Raw genomic sequence first — 10,395 nt, forward strand, 5'->3', positions numbered from 1 at the left:
ACTTTATACCCATTAACGGCACGTGGTGAAACTGGCCCGTAATGAACAGTGTATCACTTTATACCCATTAACGGCCCATTATTCCGTTGGGCCGTTTCCAGCCCATGTTATCTTTCGGCCTTCTCAGGGCCCATTTATTCTTGGGTTCATTTCCAGCATTCATTTACTTACGGCCCGTTGCTGTCATTTTCTGCTTGTGGGCCAAATTCAGCCCGTGGTTACAGTCGGCCCGTTTGTGGCCCGTTAATACGTTGGGCCGTTTTCATAGCGTCATCAAATACGGCCGATTAACGACGGCCCGTTATGGTCGGCCCATGAACGGACGATTTCAACTCTAGCCCATTTACAGCCATAATGTGGTCTGTTATTGGCCCATGTTTGGCCAACCGATCATACGGCCCGTAGAAGGCCCATTGATGATACGGCCCGTAGAAGGCTCATTGTGTCTACGGCCCGTCTAAGGCCCATTGTTTCTACGCCCCGTAGGAGGCCCATTGTTTCTACAGCCCTTAGAAGGCCCATTGATGATACGACCCGTAGAAGGCCCATTGTTTCTACGCCCCGTAAAAGGCCCATTATTTCTACGGCCCTTAGAAGGCCCATTGTTTCTACGGCCCGTAGGAGGCCCATGTTAACTACAGCCGGTGGGCATCAAAGTTCGCCACTAGTGCAAATATAGGGAACACCCTACACTATACAAAAATGGCTTGCTGTTTTCTTCAGCCGGTGGCTGCACGTTAAGAACAAATTTTGTATCGCACCAAAACATATTACAACTATAAAACAAAAGGAAGGTTGGCATAAAAGTTAACAGTCTAGCAGATAAATGCACCACCAGAAGTTCAGAAGCTCAGTTCATTTGACCTGACTGTTACGTTTTCATGTTGTATTGTCCAATGGAGCACCATAACCTTTGCCTTCAGTTCTCGTAGGCTCCTGAACAACATAGCAAATGTCTGATAGTTTGGTTTCAAAACCATGCATATCTTGACAACATCGAACAATGTCTCTCCTTGTTTCACAAAGGGTCTCTGTTAGGGAATGGACTTGTGTCTGGAGCGCAGATACAACATTGTTTTGAGCTTGCATATCTTGATCATGAGGCAGTTTGGACGAGATTGCCTTAACAACCAACCCAATATTACGCAGGAACGTGCTTTTGGCACTGTTAGTGGACAGGTACTGACCCACTGCAGCAAGAGCTGACATTGCGGTTATAGTTGCCTCGCCACCTTCAGAAGGTGGCGGTTCCACCATTTTTTCCATAGCTCGCTGAAAAGTTGAGGTTCTACATTAGTAATACCAGAACAGAAGATATTAAGGAGGCAGCAAAACCAAACAAAATAGCTTTGGTCTATATACAGCTCTTATTCTGGTGAACCCATGTAAAATATTAGTTGTATTTTATTGCAAAGTACATAATAAAACCAGGTTCCAAACATATGACCATGTACCATCGCTAATGTATTGTCTATTTCTTCACATTGTATTGAGGGCTAAGGATAAAGAGATGAAGTTTATAATACGGTAAGCATAGTATGACATCATTCATATCACAAAACAACTGAGAACAGACAAACATGCAATTGTAGCGTTGTGTGGGCAAGTCCAGCATGGAACTAGATTACAGCTCAAGATCAAAGGAACATCACTCCTCTCTTTTAAACCTTGTAAGGTGCAATGATACGCTAAGACAACTTTGTATAAAATTGAAAAGAGTAATAGACATTGGCTGCAAACCATGCAGTTCAAGGCACAAGTCAGAGTAAGTAGTAGTTAAAAGGCATGAGGATTAAGGACTTACAATAGCAGCTTTGACTGGTGTAGTCATGCCCTTCTTCTTGTTGGTGTGACAGTCCTTGGAAGATTTCCACAACATTTGGTTCAGGTACTTTTTGGTCCTTGCGGGCTTTCCTCTGCATTTGGACCAAGTCAATATAGATATGATAATATGGTACAACGAAAAGAGTGAAACAACAGCTAATTACAAGAGCCTCGCAGTGTGCAATATAGCTACGAGATCCTGTCATCTGTTGGAATTTAACTTTCGTACGGTTGGCCTTCTTCTTTGAACAGTTCACCTACAAGAAGATAGATTTGTGTGGCACATGCGTAAATAGGACTTCAACATGTGATCTGATCACATATATATAATGTACCTGATACTTCGGACCGGACCAGTGTTTAACGAGGCCTCTCCAGTCTTCATCAGATATATTTTCCACTGGAGATGTTTGGGCAAGTTCAGTGTTAGCCTTGCCTTCAAAGTGACTTTTCCTCAAGTTATACCGATACTGTCGTAGAGCAGACTTGAAAACATGGGTGCAAGCTTGTCTGGTTGCATCATCTTGGCTATCCAACTTGAACCTCATCTGTTGAAAATTATGGGAGTCTCATTATCAGCAACCTAGAAAGTATTGGCAGAGCAAGACGATATTACTAGTTTCCATACATAACCATACTTATAGATAAATGGTCGAGGAAGGTGTTGAACTGGGTTTCGTCTTTGTCATTCCTGTACTGAATCCATGTTGGGAGGATACGTACATGACACCTAACAGCAACCGCTGCCTCTGATACTAACTTGGCTGACTCTGTAGCATCACGTGGCCTTTTTAAACCTGCCTCAAAACGGACCTCCATTCTTCCTCCTCTAGATTTTTAACCTATCGAGCATTATCCCTGAAGTTTGTTTCCTCTTGCGCCTAGGTGCTAGTCCAACAACAAACATAGGAAGTGTTAGTGTACATCAAACTGTGAGACTACATATAAAGAAGCATGCAACTGTAACTTGACTCCAGCAACTACCTTCTTGCTGTTGAAGCTCACAAAGTTCATCTGATCTTGCCAACTCATCTTGTGTCAAGAGTGCTTCGGAAGTAGTGTCAGGTGGCAAGGGAGCTTGGGAACGTGCTGCTAGCTGAGTTAACCAATGAGTAAATCGTGCAGCTGGTGGTACTGTGGAAGGTGTTGCAACAACTAGGGTTGTCTCTGCTTGTTTGGTGGAAGCTATTTGTTTTTGTTTGGCTTGTTCTGCAGCTCGTGTAGCACGGGATACCCTGTGGGTACAATTTTCCGCTGGACTTTAACCTTCTATTGCACCATCAGTACCAGCAGAATCTGCAGGATTGTTCCGCTTCCCTTTCCCTGTCGTTCTGTCTTGCTTCCTCTTTCTCTGTGCCATGTTAATTCAAGCCGACAAGAAAAACGAATAACAATTTAGTTCTTCAGAACAAATGTACTTTGATGTAAGAACATGGTGTGATAGACAGATATTGTATGTTCTAGAAATAGGAACACGTGTCTTAGTCACAAGTATAATGTGTAAAGTAAGCAGATGAAATTCAACAAAATTAGAAGCAATACAAGCTAGACATCATACATAACATGCAACCACATATAACAGTGCCAAGTTAGAGGGAGCACCTGTGATGGTGCACTAGGGGAGACGTGCTCATCACCAACACAGCTACGTTGAGTGTCTATGCATGTGTTATCTTGGAAATCATCTTGGGGGGATGGAGGAGTAGAATCTGTAGAGGCCCTCCGTTTGGAAGGAGCGCCTTCATCCGCTGCCTTGCTAACTTCCTTCCGCTTTATTGACTTTGAATTGTCAAGTAAAACCGACAAGAAAAGGCAATAAAATTCACTCTTCAGAACTCATTCGTGCATGATACTGACAATCACTACTTTGATGTAAGGCAAACACATGATTCCAGGATGGAATAATATGAAAAACAGGACGGCATGGCATATTCACAACTGTTTGTGTAAACTAAGCAGAAACCATTTCAACAAATAAGAAGCAATGCAAGCTAGACACCACGTGAAAGATGCAACCAATATGACTCTGCCAAGTTAAAAGTGTCCCATCATAAATGGCATTTCAACAAATTAGAAGCAGCGCATGCTATAAATCATATCAAAGATGCAACCAATATCACACTGCCTATACTGAAGGTGTCTCGTCATATTGATTATGCGGGATACAAAAAAACAATAGTTTTATGTGAGGACATGCTTAATAGATAGATGTACTACGTACTAAAAACAAGAAGGCATGTCACATTAACAGGTATAATGTATAAACTAAGCAGAATAGCACATGCAATTTAACCAGATTAGAAGAATTAAAATCTAGACACCATATGCAACATGCAACCACATATCACGCTGCCAAGTTAGAGCAAGCACCTGCGATGCTAGTGTAGGGGAAATGTGGTAATGAACTATAGAGCTACGTTCACTATCTTCATCTAGCCTTGCTGTTTCTTGAGAATCATGTGGGGAGGCTAACGCTGCATTTTTTAAGTGAGGATCTTTTATCACAGTAGTCCACTGGCCTGACTGCCTCATCATAAGTGATTGATGAGGGATACACAAGAACATTAGTTTGATGTAAGAACATGGTTAATAGACAGATGTACTAGTATGTACCAAAAACAGGAAGGCGTGTCATATTCAAAGGTATAGTGTGTAAGATAAGCAGATGCAATTTAACCAAATTGGAAGCAATACAAGCTAGACATCTGGCTGGAGTGGTGAGCATGATCATCTAGGACCTGAGAGCCTGGTGGGAGGCAGGCTACTTCGCCACCATCGTGGCTTTTTAGTTGGCTTCCAGGTGATGCATGTCTGTGTTGGGCTTGTCACTGGCTCGGCCAGTGCCCTGACTAGCTATTTGTTTTCTGGTGCTCCCGGGATGGTGGTTCATGTAAAAAATATCTTTCCTTATCTTGATAAAGACCGATTTCGGCCTTTCAAATACAAGCTAGACACCATATGCAACATGCAACCACATATGACACCGTGAAGTTAAAGCAAGCACCTGGGATGGTGGTTCACGGCGAGCGAGATCATCAACTCCAGAGCTACGTTCCCTGTCTCCATCTGCTGACACTACACTCTTTAAAGCCTTCAAACGTGTCTGGCCTAGCCGTGTACCACGCTGGAGCGACTTCTCTCTATTCTTTTCTGCTTCCGTCAAGGCAGGGTCTGAAATACCCTTGCATAAAAACACAATAGTGAGAGTATGGGTGAAGTGTGTGCATAACTAGTGCACTGTAAAAGTAGCAGATACCAGGTGGCTGAAAAATAAATGACAGGAGACATATGATAGCTCTACAACATTGCATGGCAAACAAAATTAGATTGTACTCCGTATGATTTTGTAATATATGAGCACAGAAAATGCAGGTACTCCTCCAGCACACCACCACATGTGGTCCTATCAAGACAACAGTCGACTGAAAATAAATAGGTCGGTCGTTTTTTTATGAACCGTCTGATCTATAAGGAACGGGCAGATGACCTTCGTCTACCTCCCGCCAGTCACTGTTGACGATCTTTCTCGAACCGCCAGCGACCACCGGCCCAGACACCTGCCTCCACCGCCCCGCCCTCCCCTCGACCTCACACCACCGCCATGCTTGGCAGCGCCCCCAGGCCATCCCTTTAATCCCGGCCGACGTCCGGATCGGGCGCCAACAGCTCTAGGCCCCACACGTCCCTAAGATAAACACCGAGGCGCTGCTTCCCCAGCGTAATAGGCGGACTAGCGCCTGTTACACCGGGGAATGCTTCCGTTAATTGGGGATCAACTGACCAGGAATTGAAATCCAGGGGGGCGACGGACCTCTAGCTAAGGTGAAATAGTATATGAGGAGAAACCTTGTGCATCGCGAGTAACTAGGAACATCTAGTATCAAGAAGAAGCGGTCAACTAGTGTCTTCTGTGGGATGAATACCGTGCAAGAAGACACGTAAGATTTGCACGAATAAGGGAAGAGGAGTACCATTTTCGGTTGCCGGTGTGGTCTCCACCACATGTCGCGCCGATCTTCTTCTTTTTGCCGGGGAAACCGATGTTCTAGAGGAGGGTGCAGGCTTGGACGAACCCATGGCCAAATTGTTGACTGTGTTGCCGTGGTCGTATGTCGGCGGAGGGGAAGCAGATCCGAGGCGGCGAAGGACGGCGTAGCAGGAACAGCTCCGGTGCGGTGGAGGGTGGCGAAGTTGGAGCGGTAGCGATGAGGCGCAGGACGGCGTGGTTGAACTGGCTCGGGTACGGATGGCTCGGCCTCGGCTTCAACTACTAGCCATGGAGGGCGTTGCGGTTGAGGTTGCGGTGGACTACGACGTCGGGGTATCGGCTCCGGCGTGATGGAGGAGGGCGGAGGTTGATGGGTGGGATGTGGTGGTGGACGGAGGACGCTGGGGTTTCGCGGTTCGGGAGAGGTTGTTTTTACGCCCATGGAGTATGAATGGGGAATCGGATGGGTGGGCGGGGGGTAGGGGGGAGAACCATGTTTCGGTCTGGGATGCGCTTGTTTTTGGCTTTTTTGAACAGAAGATGGGACGGGCTTGTTTGAAATTTGGGGAAAGTACAAACTTTGCCCCCTCTTCAATTTCGGACCTACTGCGGGTCGGGGGTAGGATGGTAATCCCAGGTGTCCCAAATAGTGGGCGGGAGCGATTTCGGCCACGCACATGTGTGCTTAGGCGGCCATTGTGTATGAATGTTTTTCGGAGGCGGTTGCGTGGCGTCTAGATGAAGCTACAAACCTACCCCGGTTTAGACCTTTGGACGTCGGGCCGGTAGGTTTCACGGGTCAGAGTTATTAGAAAAGTAATTTCCTTATACTACCAAACATTGGTCTCACGCGGTTTCGGGCGAGTAGAGGCTCTTTTGACGCTTCGTTTGAAATTTTGAAACACAAGCATTCATGTTTAGAGTACTCTTGAACTTTGAAGATTGACCTAAATAGACACGTTAAATTTGACCTTGTATGTTTGAAAACCTCATTAAATTATCCGCTTCTTTTTGAAATTTTGACACTTGAAAATCCTATAACTACGATTATTTTGGAATGGAGGAGCTAAATTTGAATCTATTTTGTACACGACTACATATGCTATTATGTACAAAATTAGAGCAAAGCTTGGTGCCCCCATAATTTAGGTATGATTTACAAATGCCATGATATCAAATTCAAATAATTGAATGGACTTCATGTTGAATTCAATTTTTTTAAACCACCTTAAGTTGAATTCAAATGTATGCTAGTTCATAGGTAGCTATTTATAATGTTCATTGTGTAACTTTCGTATGTATAATGTGCTTTACACACACAACATGAACTATACTCACGTTTATATTCGATTGCTAAAGCGATGCATTGTCTGGAGTTCAAAATACTAACTATGTGGATCAATTGTGTCGAATAATAACATAGACATGCTCACATTCGATAGAATCTAGATGTCTGATGGATCAATGACCGTTCCTTACGCGAATTGCAAATATCATGATCCCATCCTAATATTTGGATACAATTTATATCTTTAATCAATGTGTACAGCAGTCTTTTACGTGTAGTTTCACTCTCCATCGGTGGTCTCTCACACATGCTCACACACTCTCTCCCAAGGTGTCTTTCTCGCACACATGCTCTCGATATAACCCTCCCTCCCTCTCGTAACCATTTACGACTGTTTTCACTAACCTTTATCACAAGCACTCTTCCTCTCGCAAGCATACACACCCACAATCCCCATCGACCCTTTCTATATACATAGACCTGCCTACATGTCTCCTGTACTGCACATTATCTTTAGGCCTGTCTCTCACGCATTGTCTCACACCTCTCTTCCTAATCGACGAGTATGATTCTAGCAGAGCATTATATAGGATGCCCCTTAAAGTTAGGTTGGATGAATAGTAATATCAGAGATAAAGGGGTTACCTTAGTCCGAGAACCTAGGGTTACAAATCCTAGCCGGCTTTGTCAGTGGACACAGAGTCCTTCACAATTATGCTATCTTTGTTTTGTACGACTAGTCATCCATGGGTCTCCCTAAATGCATCACGGGCCGACCAATGTGGCGCAGGACGGAAACGAACGAAGGGCCTCACCTCGACCCACCGGACCTCACGCGGTGACACACCCTCTGCCCCCACGTCTCGTTATCTTCTCACACCCACACATACCAACACAGACACCACACACAAAAAAATGTTCTCCTGGTGCCTCTATCCACTCCCCCCTTGCATATACACACTCAAGGGAGTAATGTGGGCTCACCGTACAACTCTGTATTTGCTCAAGACACGACTAGTTGACCAGTTAAACGCTCCACGTGGCACCTCTAGTGTTGCATCACATTATCTCACTACCATCGGGCCCACCTGTCGGCTTGTATCTACTCTACATATGCACTCTTATAAAATATAAAATACACTCTTATAAAAAAATAGAGTTGGTGATGATGGTGTGCCTGCCATCCTGCAATATAGGTCGTCCGATTTATATCTGAGGATAGGAAAGAATCTATGACAATTTTGCAAAAAGGTAACCACACACCTCTCCACATTTGCAAATAAAGCCTTCCCTCGTTCATCCTTTTCTCTCACAAGATAAACTAGTCATACAAATGCATCTTGATGTTACGTGCAACACACGGGCATCTTGCTAGTAAGAATGAAAACAAACGACAAAAAAATATTGGACGGTGGTTCGAAGTCATGACCGCGGGCACAGCGGACAAGGTGGCCTTGTATTGGTATGCTGAGCCGTCTGTTTTAATACACATGAGCTGGTGTGGTGATTATACACACATGCACGCATGCACACGAACTGCATGCACGCAACACTCACACGAACACATGCACCCATGCACGCACGCAACACTCACATGTACACACGCAGCCACGCACGCACACAACACTCACACGCACACATGCACGCAAGCATGCACACACCAGTACACCACACGACCAACACACACTCTCACGCTCAAGTGCTCAACCTACACGTGCATGCGCACACATCAGGCCCTGACAGACACATACACAACCAGGTGATTCCCGCGCACAGGTTGGAGTCTTGTCGTGCCTGTGTAAATTTGTGTTTATCTGACCTTTTCCCTATGCGAACTGATAGGTGGGACCCACAAGGATCGTGGTAAATTTAACTAGTCAACATGGTGCCACGTAGACTATTTGGCCGGTCAACAGAGTGCAATCCGATGCTGAACCGTGAGCAAGTGACCGTATAATCAGCTTATTCTAAAGTTCGGTGAATGTATTACGCTTTTCTCTCTGTAGGTCCTCCAAAACTACATCTCTACACGTTCTCGCATGTTACATCTAACAACTATGCAATACAACACTACTACTACACTCTAACACAACAAATCATATGTGTTTTTACTTTTACTAGATATCATATTGTTACTTAATTACTCAGTTTGCATACATTAAAATTGCCTTTGAAATGTATGGCCAGTATCATATACCGCGCGGGAAAAATCCCGCCCTTTCCTGTTTAATCCGGTTTGTATCAATGGATCGTGCGAAACAGCAAAACTATAGTACTATACAGTACAAGTGACAGTTCACTGGGCCATCGTGTCGTGTACTCCTCCATCGTAAGAGTGGAGCACTCGCTTTCATAAATCTTCTAGTCCCTTTCGCCGACATGTGGGACATCAAGCTACCGGGTCCACGTGCCATACCGGAATACAGTGCAGAGCAGCCAGGGTGAAGCACCCAGTCATGGCGCTGGCGTAGTAATGAGCAATGAGGCGTCAAATCACAAAGCTGCACCTTTCCCGTAGTTAAGTTGGAGGGACGAAGTAATAATGCTAAAAAAAGAAGTTGCAGGGACGAAGCAACCATCATTTCACTCGTTGCTGAATCTGCTTCTCCCTCATCTTCTTCAAGTTAACCATGTGTTGCTTCTGCCGTTGTTCTGCCTCATGTGGGAAGCACTGACACGTGGGACCGCATGTTAGCAAACCACCAGGACAACGTCCTCTAAAAATAAGAAACCTCCCCCGCCATCTGCATGACAAAATCACCTCCTTTTTACTAATCTTGATTCTATAATTTTTTAGATGAATATAATCGAGATTTGTATAGATAGCACACAGGAGCAAAACCAAGTGGTACGGTTAAGGGCATCCACAATGTGTAGCCAAATGTGAAAATAGCTTTTGGCATTGTGGGAACCATTGTGGACGGTGTTGCCAAATCCAAAAAGATGGAACCGAAGTTCCCTGATTGATTGATTGAAGGAATAGAAAAATGCAACGTCTCTCCTCTTTCTCCCGTGCTTGGATGCATGTATAGTACAGAGCATAGAGTCTACTCCCCTGTCCCTTCTATCACAAATCACAAAGCAGTGAGGCGCCAAATCACAAAGCACGGACGAAGCAACCATCATTTCACTCTTCGCTGACTCCGCTTCTCCATCGTCTTCTTCGAGAAACCATCTCACTACACTAAGCTGGACGGACGACGCTATTGTGTACGAGTAGTACTAGTACATTTACGCGTCCTTTGGTTCAATGGACTTCCTGGATGCAAATAAGGCGGTTGTCTCGGCTTGCAGG

The sequence above is a fragment of the Aegilops tauschii genome, chromosome 6 (genome assembly GCF_002575655.3).
Source record: "Aegilops tauschii subsp. strangulata cultivar AL8/78 chromosome 6, Aet v6.0, whole genome shotgun sequence".
NCBI classification, from domain to species: domain Eukaryota; kingdom Viridiplantae; phylum Streptophyta; class Magnoliopsida; order Poales; family Poaceae; genus Aegilops; species Aegilops tauschii.